The 12,476-nt window shown below is 59.4% G+C and overlaps 1 protein-coding gene across 1 annotated transcript in view; it reads left to right on the top strand.

Annotated features, from left to right (window-relative positions):
- The first annotated feature begins 9,495 nt into the window (after nucleotides 1-9,495).
- SH2B2 (SH2B adaptor protein 2) overlaps nucleotides 9,496-12,476 on the top strand; it is a 27,650-nt gene continuing 24,669 nt past the window's right edge. The window contains exons 1-2 of the mRNA XM_037375040.1: nucleotides 9,496-9,543; nucleotides 10,483-10,614. The gene's annotated coding sequence lies outside the window, so the exon portion shown is untranslated. The remainder of the gene's footprint in view (nucleotides 9,544-10,482; nucleotides 10,615-12,476) is intronic.

Genomic DNA, 12,476 nt, shown 5'->3' with positions numbered 1-12,476 from the left:
GAAGGTGCCGGCTGGTAATAACTGTTTTATTGCTTCCTGTTGTGTTAGACATCTGATGGCAAGCCAGGGCCGAAAGCTGGTGCAGCATATGGAGCAGCCCCCCCGTCCTCCCCCTCCGCCTTATTTACAGAGTCTCCCTGGAGATGGGCCTCGCAGGCTTTTCCAGCTCGGAGTGGAAGCGGAAAAATATTTACCTCGCTCCCCCCCCCCCCCCCAAAGTCTGTTCCCATTAAGGCAGGAAAACATAAACGAGATGCAGAAGGTGGAAATGCTGCGCTGCCACGGCGAGCACCAGGGGAGCGACGGGGATGGGGATGTCAAAGGGGCCATGGGCAAGGACCCTCCCCAGGGGTCCCTGCTCCCTGCAAGGACCTTAGCCTGTGCCAGGGGCTCCACCAAACCCAGCCCTTCACTTTCCAACACTGCCTTCAGGGGGAGGCGCTGGGGGTGGCACAAGGACACTTCGGTGTCCTGCTGCCCCCATTGCAGCCACAGCCCCATGGGGATTTGCAAAGCCCTTCCTGGTATGGCTTCATCCCAGGGGTGCCCCAGGGTGGGGGTCCTGGGGCAGTGCCCACCTCCAGGCTTTGCTTTGGCAGCCCAGCAGTTTGCAAAGTGGGCATGGAAAGGTTGCACCTCCAAAATCCCCTGGGTTTTGCTTTTATTCCTTAATTATGGGGGTTTTAACATTGACCAGCACAGGACAGATGCCCGCGAGCTGCCAACCCTCCAACATGCTGGTGTGAAGGTCTCCCACCAGCACCAGCATTGCAATGGGAAAAAAAAAAAAAAAAAAAAAAAAAAGGAAGGAAATTGGCTGCGTTTCCCTGAACGATGCCCCAGCCATCGATCACCAAGTCACACCAGGAACCTGGCCAGCACAGCCAGCAGCTCCTGGCTCCGTGAGTTGTCTCCTGCCAGCCTGGCCCAGCCATCTGCACCATGTGGGAAAGCTCAGCCAATACCTGTGTGCAGCCTTTTAATGGGAAAAACCCCGGCTCACGGCCCTGCGTGGGGAAGCCGGCGAGCCACGCTTGGCCCCGGCAGCTCTGCTGGGAACAGCCCCTGCCGAGGGTGAGCTGCCAACTGGCAACGAGCCACTGGGCGAGTTGGAGCTTCTACCAGCCTTTGGCACAGCTCGGTGAGCTGAAGGGGTAAGAGATCATGCAGGAATTAAGACAAGGGGCAGGAGGGATGCAGGGACACGTGCTGCCGATGCGGTCTTCCCAGTGGCAAAAGGCATGTCTCCCTTTGGCTTCACCGGTAAGGTGTGCCTGGCCGCGGGGGGAGTTTCCAGCTGGGCAGGTGCTGGTGCCAGGCAGAGCCATGGGTGCCCGAGGGATGCACCCACTCTTGCTGGGGCACCCAGGTGGCTCAGGCATGGCAGGATCTTGGCCCAACTGTGGGCACAGTGTGGGTGTCAGACGGGGGGCAGGTCCCACCCAAGCTGGCAAAAATAACACGCTTTTCCTTTCTTCTAACCCGTTTTGCCCCCTTTCTTGCATCTGTCCACAGCTGGAAGGGGCTGGGCAGTGCTGCTGACCAAGGGTGCTGTGCTGAGCCACTCGCTGTGCCTTGTCCCCATCGACGGAGCTTTGCCCCTCTTGGAGGGGGCTTTGTCCTCATTGCTTGGAGCTTGGTCCCCCTTGCATGGTGCTTTGCTCCTGTTGCATTAGTGCTTCGTCACCATGGTACAGGGCTTTGTCCCCCTGGCACAGTGCTTCATTCCTGTTCCGTCAGTGCTTCACCACCATCACACGGGGCTTTCCCTCTGTTGCATTAGTGCTTCATCACCATTGCACAGGCTTTGTCCCCATGGCATAGTGGTTTGTTCCCCTGGCACGGTGCTTTGTTCCTGTTGCATCAATGCTTCATCACCATTGCAGTGCTTTCCCTCTATTGCATTAGTGTTTCATCAACATTGCAGGGTGCTTTATCCCGGCTGCATTAGTGCTTTCTCCCCTCCACTGGTGTTTTCCCCTGTTGCACAGATGCTGCCCCTGTCAGCTCAGCTTTGTAAAGTGAAACAAGTGAAAAAACCCTGGTGCGACCCCCAGCAGCAAAGCCCGGTTTTTGCACCCTCAGAGGAGCGGTGCTGGGGCCGAAGGCAGCACCACAGCCCTGGCACAACCTCCTCTTACACCTCCTCTTGCCCAAAATAACCACCCCCAGCAGCAGCGGGGGAGGGGACGGACAGGGGGACACGACACCAGCACATGCCCTGCCAGGTACGCAGCCAAAAGTAGCCGGGGAGGGAGCAGGGGCAGGGGGGGCCCACACATCCCGCAGGGGCTCGGCCACGCTCCCAGCTCCCCAAGGGAGGCAGGGACGGGCTGGCAGCACCGGGGTCCCAGTGGGGGCTGAGCACCCCACTGCGACCCCCCAGGGAGGACAGGTTCTCCCCAGGCATCCTGCGAAACACACCACGGCTCATCGAGGGAGGCGGCGCGAGGTGTGATTTTGTGGGATCTGGAGCTGTCCCAGGGATGATGGGGGCCTTGAGCCAGCCGGGGGATGCAGCCCAGCAGCAAAGCAGCTGCAGCTGTGGGCTCTGGGGTACCCTCTCGGCACACCAGCCTTCACCCCAAATCCTTGCCCTGAACATCCAGGATCTGGGGCCTTTCGGGTACCCGTCGCTATGGAAACCCCTTCTCACAGTGCTGAGCCTGCCTGCGCTGCTGCCTTCCCTGAGCTGCAATGCTGCAAGGTGATGCTGGGGGAGGTGGTCCTGCAGGTCCCAGCCACAGCGGGATCAGCAGAACCCCCCTGACCCCCCCCCCCGTGGGGGTCTCTTGGGGAACGAAAGAGCTCTGTAAGGAGTAATGGGGGGTTTTAACAGCCTCTTGGTGGTTTTAGAGACTTGGGGAAGACGTTTAGCACAGAGGAGAGCTCTGGGCTGGACCCACATGAATGGTCTTGCTGATGTCCCCAAAAGTGACCCTTCCTCAGGTGCAGGGAGCCAGCACTGCCCCCTCAGCAGCCAAGAAAGGGCTCCTTGCCTTAAAAAAACCTGCTTTGCTCTGCAAACACTGTCCCTTCTGCAGCCTGTTTCCATCGAGCATCCCACTGCCCAGCGAGGTGCTCGGGGTGGGGGTGGCAGCCGGCGTGGGAGCAGGCAAGGCATCGGCCATTCTTCTGTGGGGGAGATGCGGCAGGTCAGGCTGTGCCAGCCCCTGGGGTCCCCACTGATGGAGGGGACCCTGACATCATCCCCACAAGCAGATGCTGCTGGGGCTGCACAGCAATCGGTGCATCTCCCGGGCAGGGTGGGACCCGTCCTTTCCCAGTGTGGTGTCACGCTCCTCTGGGGTGACACAGCCTGCCCTGGGGTGGGGAGAGGGCTGCCCTCACTACCACCTTCCCACACCCTGGCCCAGAACTGGGATTTTCCAGAGCTTTTTCCCAGTTCCCATCCACGCACCAGTCCCTGCAAGCTGGCAGGGTTTAGGACTTTCCCGGCTGCCGCTGTGGGCACCGGGGACTCCTTCGGGGGCACCCAGCACACCAGCCCTGCTGCTCGCACCCACCTGTTCTAAACCACCACGGGCTGCTAAAAAGATGGAAGAAGCTTTCAAAGCTAAGGCAGGGCTGGGATTTTGGAGCAGCTAAGAATTTTAAGAGCTGTTCTGAGTTCAGGCAAAGATGGTTTTGCCTTTAATATTTAATGCTTGCTTTTTTTTTGAACACACGTGCAAGCATGCATTCAAGGCTGCTGCAGGGAGAGCTTTGCACTGCAGAAACACCAGGGCCAGCCTGACCCAGCAGCGTGGGACTGCTTCAAAGCCAAGGTTGCCAGAAGGGCATTCTCCAGCCTGTAGGCAAAACCCTGGAAAACCTCAATGAAAGAGCCACTTGGACCAGCACAGCGGGAAATGCCGGGGACAGGACCCCACACAGCAAAGATGAGCCCTGTGCCGGCAGGAGCAGCACGGTTTCCCTTCCATCACCAGGCACAAGGAGCTGTTGCTGGAGTGTTTGCAAGCGAGAAAGGTGAAAGCCCTTTCTGTGTGCCTGAAATCTCCAGGGGTTTGGCTCCTGCTGGCTGGAGGCTGTGGGTGCAGAGCAGAGGGACCTCTGGGAGCATGGAGCAGCAGCATCGAGGAGGGAACCCATGTTATGCCCGGGGAGAGCAAGCAGAGAAGGATCCAACCTGGGACAGACCCTGTGGGAGAGCTGTGCCGGATGGAGGATGAGATCCAGCGGTCCTCTCGGTGAACAGCCTGGCTGTGGGTCAGGACCAGCAAAGTGGGGGTCCCAAGCCCATCCCCAAGCAGATGCCACCAAAGAGATGCAGCTGCAGGAGATGACTGAAGGGGGATGCAGTGAGGAGGGCTTTGCTCCTGGAAAAAGCCCTGTCCAGGACAGCACAGCCATGGAGGATGCGTGGGAAGGCTTTTTGAAGCCTTTTCCTCCCGTGGCTGGTTCCTACGCGGTGCTCTGCCCAGGCAAAACAAAGCTCTGACACCACCTTTCAAGCGTGGCTCCAGCAGAGCAGAACAGCACAAAGAAAAGGGATATTTAAGAGACAACCTGAGAGTAGCTAACAGCCTCTGACCTTGCGCCAGCAGAAATAGAAGGCAGTTTGGAAGGCAAGGTGCAAAAGGTACCTGTCCCCCTGGGAGGGACGCGGACCAGGTCACCCTGGCAGGGCAGGCACGGCCATGGGGAGCAGCAAAGGAGCAGAGCCCTCGGGCGAGAGGGGGCAGGAGCAATCACACTGCGGGTTTGGTTTGGGTTTTTTTGCTAGTTTCAGCTCTGCAGCCCCAGGTGTGGATGCACTAAGGTCCGTCCCCGTCCCCCCGCCCAATACAAAGACTGGCATTGGGGTGCTCGTCCCGACGCAGTGCTCTGCATCTGCTTGCAAATGCTTGCACGCTTGGCGAGCTCTCCACCTGCCGCCCTGCCAGCGGGTGCGGAGGGGAAGTTTTAGCACAGGAAAAGCATTGCTTTTCATTTGCATCAACAGGAGGAAGAAGAGCAGCCGCAGCACCAGCGCTGGGCTCCAGTGGCCTCCCCTGCAGTGGCCCGACTCCTGTGCCAGGGATGTGTCCTCATAGGAGATGTTGCGTTTCTGGATGCAGCTGTCTCTCTTCCAAACACATTCCCTGGAGACACTGAGTAAGCACAAATACTGTCCTGCTGGTGTGGGGCTGGGGCATTCAGAGGGTCTCGGTAGGGTCCATCCCAGCAGGAGGCAGCGGAAGAGGATTCTCCTTCTTGGAGGCATCAGGATCAGGCAAAATAAAACACTTTAGGATGGGAAGTCTTGAATCGTGTCAGCTGATGCCAAGCTGGACATGCCCTTTATGCTCCTAATACCACTCCCAGGTCTGCCAGGGATGCAGAAGGATCAAGCCTGAACCCCCTCTCCACCTGACAGTGTTATCAGGAGATTGCACTCCTTCCCCACTCGTTAGCCCCAAATATTGCTCCCTTCCCAGCTGGGCTGGACACTGAGCAGTTGCTAAACACAATCCTGAACAGATGTTTGAAGCGCAAAAGAGCTGGGCCATGGTGGGGGACAGGCTGCGCACACACAAGAAGGATGAATTGTTGATGCTGCAAGCTGGCCAGCTGCTCTCCTGCATGGCTCCTCCACTCAGCCGATGCTCTCTGTCTGCATCCAACCCCATCGGTCATCCTGGGGGGAGATGAGGATGGGGTTTGGTCCTCTTTGTCCATCATCCTGTTTGTCTATCTTCCTCCGGGGGATTTCAGCTGGTCTGGCTTTGCGCTGGTCTGCGGTTGGGCTTGTCCGTCTTTGAGGGTCACCTTGGGAGAACATCGCTCAGCCAGGACCACACAGGAACCCTGGGCAGGGGGACAGAAAAGTGCAGGTTGCAGAGGAAATTTTAGTCATGGTCTTTATGCCGAAAGGAAAGGGCTTTTCTCCCTGTCTCAGGTAAGTCCCGAGTCAGGGGGTGAGGAGGAGAAGGGAATTTGCACGTCAAGGTCTTCACATCAGCACGATCCCCCGGAGAAAGCGCCTCCAGCCCTGCAGCCGACTGTCATGGACTGTTTGCCTTCTCTAACACACCAAAGGACATTTTAAAGCAATTTCTCCCGCACAAATAAATATAAAACCAAACCGCTGTTTCTCCTTTCATCCCTGTGACATCTTCCTCCAGTAAATCCTTCCCTTACGTCTCATTAGAGACTGTTCCTGGACAATTTGCAGCTGTGACAACCCAGGAGCTGCCTGGGGCCTGTCTGCCTGGCTGACAACTCACATACGCACCCAGCTTTTTGCTGTGCCTGCACCACCAAATGGTTTCACGGCTGCGCTGCCCCATGGCACGGCCATGGACGTCTCCTACCTTCCTTTCCAGGGTGTTCCTGGGATGCTGGACCAAACACTTCACCTCCCACCCCTGCTTTCCTCCCCTCAGCCCTCTCCTCCGTCCCCACCACGGTTTTGCAACTCTGCAAACCCACAGCATTAGAGTTTTGCGAGAAAAATCCGCAAGAGCATTACGGTCCCCGGATAACCCCCTGCCTGCCCCAGGACGTGGCGAGGATGGAGGCGATGAAATTAAAAATAACTGGCTTCGCCGGGAGGTGCGGGTGGCGGAGAGTGCGCTGCCAGAGCTGGCACAGCCGGGCTGCCGGATGCCTCCAGGCACAGGATTTCAAGGGCACGTCATGCTCCAGCCGGGCGGCTGCCAGCAGCCCTCCCCAGTGCTGGCTGTGCCGCTCTCTTGCCTCCTTCCAGCAATTTTTTAAGGCAGCTAATAGCTCCAAGGGAGTCCCGGCATAATGAGAATTGGCAGAAGCAAGCAGATATTAGGTTTATTCACCACCAGTTTTAAATCATTGAGCATAGCAGAAAGGCCGTGTTCCTACAAAGCAATATGTTCTGCTTTGCTTGCATCGCGGTTCCTATTAAAAGGGCTTAGTGATGAATGGGGACAGTGGTGTCTGCGGGGGGAGCGGTGCCGGCCAGCTCCAGCGGTGCTCTGGTGAAGGGACAGGGACAGCGGGACCAGAAACTGGGGCCAAGGATTTGAGCCGAAGCTCGTCTGCATCTACAGGAGCTCCCACCGGCTGCAGGCTGGGACTCGTGAAGAATTTACATCCATTGAAGGCAGCCTGTGGCTCCAGTTTAAAAATAAAGCCTTAAAAAGATAATCTGGGGAGCTGGACCAGGGATGCTCTTTTGCACAGCGGAACACAGTTCCTCAGGGATTGCTGAGAAAAGTCGCGAGAGAAGTTAAACTTTTCACCTCGGCAATTATTGTATGTCTCTTTGGGCAAGGCACAGACCTAAAATTAGCCCTCAAATCCTTTTGAAGGTTGGGATTTTTCAAGTGACTGACCAGCAGCAGTGCAAACTGTGCACTTCCACACGGATCCCTGGGGTTTTTTTTAATTGCAGCCTTGCAAGGTTACCCGGTGTTTCATCGCAAGCAAGGCCGGGCTTTCCAACCTTGTTTTACACATCCTGAAACAAGCAGCAACCCACAGAGGGAAGGCAGAAGAAGGCCTGTTACGTACCAAAGTCTTTGCCATCACAAAACGTTTTTTCCTGGATCATGGGAGAAAACCCAGCGTTCCAGCCCTTCCCTGGGCTGCTGGCATGTTTTGCTCTCGAGCGATGTTTGCGATCATCTGGGATGCCGGGCTTTCTGCTGCTCGCACGGCACTTGGAACCCAGGAGGGGTGAAGAGCGGGGTCTGAAGCAAGTGGCTGCCATCAGCTGGGGGAGCACAGGGCACCCCGCCAGGCTCCCTGCACCCAGCACCCTGCCTCTGCCCCAGCACCCTGCAGCCCCTTTGCCCACCCAGCTGGACCCTCCGCCTGGCCGGCAATGAGGGCGTGAAAGCTGGGGTTGTCCTTGCCATCGCTGCCTCTTCCCACAGAGGATGCTCTGGATGGTTCCATGGCACGGGCAGGGCATCGGCCAGGGCTACCGGAGCCACGCCATGCGGCTCCCAGCCCTGCCGGCAATCGATAGCGAATGCAATGAAACCCTTAATGAAATTCCCGCCTAAGAGACTATTGATTGTGTATTTTCTTTAAAAATGTATATGAATGGGAGAGAGGCTTTTTGGAGGGGAGGCCGCGGAAGGAGAGGGGTGAGAGGAAACCATCAGCCGCTGCAGGAGATGGGTAGATGTGACCTGCCCAGGGTAACCTGCACGGAGCAGTGGGCTCCAGCCTCTTGGGGAGCGTTAATTCATCCTCGAAACACCCCAGGGAAGGGAAAACGTGAGCAGCCAGAAGCAGGAGGGTGGGCATGCAGAGCAAAACCATAACAAAACCAACAATGATGGAACCAAGGAGTGAAGCCAAGAGTCCACGACCTGGCCGTGCCTCCCTGTCACCGCTTTTGCAGATCCCCCTGCCCGGTCCCACGCTGATGCCTACGACGCTAACGGAGCGGCTGAGGAAGATGCTGCGCTCCTCTGCCTCGGTGGTTTGGGGGAAGGAAAAGCAAATGGTGCATCAACAACCCCGCAACCCACCTCCCTCCTCCTTCCCGCACCCTCAGGGCACCCCCAAACCAGCCGCTTCCCAAATCTCCCCAGGTTACACCTAGCAGGGTAAGAGGATGGCAAGGAGGCACAATAAATAAATAACAATAGTAATAAAAACCCACCCACCCCCTCCACCCCTTACATAACCAGCATTGTCTTAATCCTACAGGTGCTTTGCAGAAGTAAAAAGGATTTGTTCCTCCTGCAAATCCTTTTTTTTTCTTCTTTTTTTTTTTTTTTTTGGTGAGTCATCCTTATCCACCGGTGGACATGCTGTGGGGAGGGCGGGGGGGTGGGGTGGGGGGGCTCTGTGGGGTCCGGGGGGGGCCGTGTGGGGTCCTGGGGGCAGCCTGCCATAAAGTGACCCCTGAATAAATCCCTTCCACCCCTGTGGGGTTCAGTTCCCCTGTGGCTTGTCCTGCCCCCCGTTGGCAGAGGAAGGGGCTTGGAGATGGGCCCCATACATATGTCAGCAGGACAAGGCAGGGGGGTGCGGGGGGTGCCCCCCAGACCTGCACCCCGAGCCCCCTCCGGCCACGCAGCGCTGCCCTGAGAACCCCCCGGGATGAGGGGGGAGGTGTCACCCCAAATACCATCTCCTTCACAGCGCTGGGGTGAGCTTTGGGGTTCATAGATGGGGCGAGAATAGGCTGCTCTCCCTACGGCTATGGGGGTGTCCTCCCGGGGCTGACTCGGGGGGGGATCGGGGGGGGGCTCGGTGTGCCCCCCCGGCAATCCGGGGTACCCCCGGGGGATTTGGGGCGCCCTGGCAGACACCCCACCCCAGCACCAGCGCTGGGGTCGCCGGGGATGGGTGACCCCACGACGCGGGCTGCCCGCCCGGGGGGGGTGCAGCGGGGGGGGGACGGGGGGCGGGGGAGGCGGGGGGGGCTGTGGGGAGGGGGCGGGGGGGGGGGGCGGCGGGCCCGGGCGGGGCCCTTTAAAGCGGCGGGCGGTGGGAGGGGCGGGAGGCGGCGTCGCCGGGCGGCGCGGGGGGCGGCCGGGCAGTGCTGGCCCGCCGGGAGCCGCACCGGGAGCCGCGCCGGGAGCGCTGAGCCGCGGCCGGGTGAGCGCATCCCCCCGGCGCCGGGGGGGCCCCGTGCTTAGCGGCGGGGCGGGGGGAGGTCTCTTGTTTTCCTGGTTGTTCCCTCCCCCCCACCCCGCTCCGTTTAGGAGCGGACCTCCCCCCCCTCCCCCCCCCCCCCTCCTCCGGGCCCGGGGGAGGGTCCCCGCTTGCAGCGGGAGCGCGGAGCCCCCGCCCTCCCCCCGCCCCGGGAGGGGGGGTGTCACCGCGGCGGAGCTGGGGGGGCTGCCCCGGGCTGCCCCCTCCCCTGGCCGCCGGGCCGGGGCTGTGCACGGGCGGGCCGGGGGCTGCCGCCGCGTCCCCCCGCCTCCCTCCCCGGCTGGTTCCCTGCCCCTCCCGGGGAGCATCGCCGCTCCCCCGGCCGGCCCGAGCCCCGGGGGGCGGCGGGTGGCGGCGCTGGGGCCGGCCCGGCTCCGGGGGCAGATGCTGGCTGCCGGGGTGGATGCTCCGGCGGGGGCACGGGCAGCGCGCAGGACCCTGCCTGGATGCTCTTCCCCCTTCCCCCCCTTTATTTATTTTTATTTTTATTTTTATTATTGTTTGCTCGGGCTTTGCCGTGAGGGTTGCAGGCTGCCTGGGGGGCTTTGCAAGGGCTTCCCCCGCTGCCAGCATGGCCCTGGCCGGGGCAGAGCAGCGCCGTCCTGCCTGGTGCCTCAGAGTCCCACGGGGCTCTGGGGACACCCGTGGGGCAACTGCGGCTCCTGGCCTTCCCCCAGCCCTGCCGGGGCCGGCTTCCATCACGTGAAGGCCTTTGGAAAGCAGAGGGACTTTCTCCATGGCCCAGCAGAGCTTATTTCGAGCTTGTGCTGGGCGGCCAGTCAGGCTGAAGTGCGACAGAGCCGGAGCTCAGGGGTGGATGACAGTCTCTGCGGCCGGTTGCGCTCGCTCCAGGGCTTGACGGTGTCAAACTTTGCTTTCCAGGCCCCTCCGAGTTGGTCTGGTCCCTCGTTCTGGTGTAGAAATCCATCAGTTTCCCCAGAAGTTATGCACTTGACCTAGAAGAACCGTGCTGCTGGCACCTCGGGAACCCTGTGAACTGGAACGGGAGAGGAGGTAAGACAGCTCTGCCTGCCCAGCACCCTGCCCAGGGTCCCTGGGGGGTCCTGCCACTCTTTCCTTGAGGGGATGGGGGCAGCTGAGGGTGCTGGGGTGGTTTAACCTGGAGAAAAGGAGGTTCAGGGGGGACCTTATGGCTCTACAACTACCTGGAAGGAGGTTGTAGCGAGGTGGGGGTTGGTCTCTTCTCCCAAGTAATAAGCTCATTCCCAAGATAGAACAAGAGGGAATGGCCTCTAATTGCAGCAGGAGAGGTTTAGACTGGATGTTAGGAAAAATGTCTACCAAAAGGGTTGTCAAGCACTGGAACAGGCTGCCCAGGGACGTGGTTGAGTCACCATCCTGGAAGGTGTTTAAAATGTGATGTAGATGTGGCGCTTATGGACATGGTTTAGTGGTCAGTTTGGCAGTGCTGGGTTAATGGTTGGACTGGATGATCTTAAAGGTCTTTTCCAACCTAAACAATTCTATGGTTACTCAAACCTCCCCGTCATGGGGATTTTGGGCTTGGTTTGTTGGGAGGGGTGTGGGGAAGGACTGTGGTTGCAATGCTGGGCATCTGGGGCTGCCCTTCTCAATAGGGACACCCAGGCTCCTCCGAGATGCTCAGCGCTGGGGCCCTTGGCCATCATGTTTGCACAGACAGGTGGTTGTGTGCTGCCAGATGTGCTTAGATGGGATCACGAGTGTTCTTGGACCTCCCCTCTTGCGTGTCCCAGCGTTGCTTCACAGTGTCTCTCCATTGCTGTAACGCTGCAGTGCAGCCCAGGGTGGCCGTTGAATAACTTATTTCTAAAAAAGTTGCATAATTCTTGCAGAGGTGCTCCAGCCTGTTGACACACATTTGAGAAGGGTGCGGGGTTTGCCTGCTGGTGTCTGGTGTTTCCCCAGCACAAGGTGACCATCCACCTTGTGCCATCGAGTGGGACAAGTCCTGGGGCCTGCAGGACGGAGCCCCCCCCCCCCTCCCCCCCCGTCCTGCTGAAGGGGAAGGCTTTGGGGTTCAAATTGCCTCCTTCCTTGCGTGCGAGCCCCTCAGCTGGCACAGGGGTGCTGTGGTTCCTTGACTGTGGGGTTACCCCTTCTGGCTGCTCCTCCTGACCGTCGGGTCTGTCCCCTCTTCTCCTGGACTGGTGTGAGCACACCTCATGCACTCTCATGGCTGGGTGATCTTGTCCAACCTCCACTTATCCTTCCTCCTTGGAGAGAAATCACCCATCTCTTCAAGATGAGGATGTTGCTGGCTAATGCCCTTCCTCTTCCTCCTCCTCCTCTTCTCCTTCTTCTTCCTGGGGCAGGCAGAGAAACCTGATGATGGTTGCACATCTGCTGGTCTTGCTGAATCAGGCTGGCTGGGATGCCCCGGGGCAGTGTTGCCTTCCCTGCTCTTCTCCAGCCCAAAGGGCAGCGGAGCCGCTCCTGGCATCGCTCCCCTCCTGGCGCACCCACGTGTTGGTGCCCTCGCTTGCCCTCGGCTGGTTTCCCGTCCCATGGATGCCAGCGAGGTGGTGGGATAAGGGTTGGAGACTTGTGCCAGGCTCGGCGCTCCGCTTCCTCATGCGAGTGGAGAGTGGAGGCCGGCAGAGGGAAACTGGGAACCCTGCCACTGCGGGGAAGCGCCTGGTGTGCTCCCTGTCCCAGGCATTACAGGTTTGAATCCCAGCTGGCTCCATCGCAGCAGAGAGGAGGAGAGGTTATCCCTAAAGGGAAAACCGCATCCCAGGCCTGACTTTTGTTAAAGGGAAAACCCAGAAGGGCTTGGAGAATCTTCTGGCTGGGGAGCAGGGTCTGGGCTTGGAGCAAGGCTCAGCTGGCATCCTGCATCCATCACTGCCCTCAGATGTTTGCTGTGCTTTGGA

The sequence above is a fragment of the Falco rusticolus genome, chromosome 1 (assembly GCF_015220075.1).
Source record: "Falco rusticolus isolate bFalRus1 chromosome 1, bFalRus1.pri, whole genome shotgun sequence".
Taxonomy (NCBI): Eukaryota; Metazoa; Chordata; class Aves; order Falconiformes; family Falconidae; genus Falco; species Falco rusticolus.
Note: the sequence above shows the minus strand (reverse complement) of the source record. Positions and strands in the feature narration are given on the sequence as shown.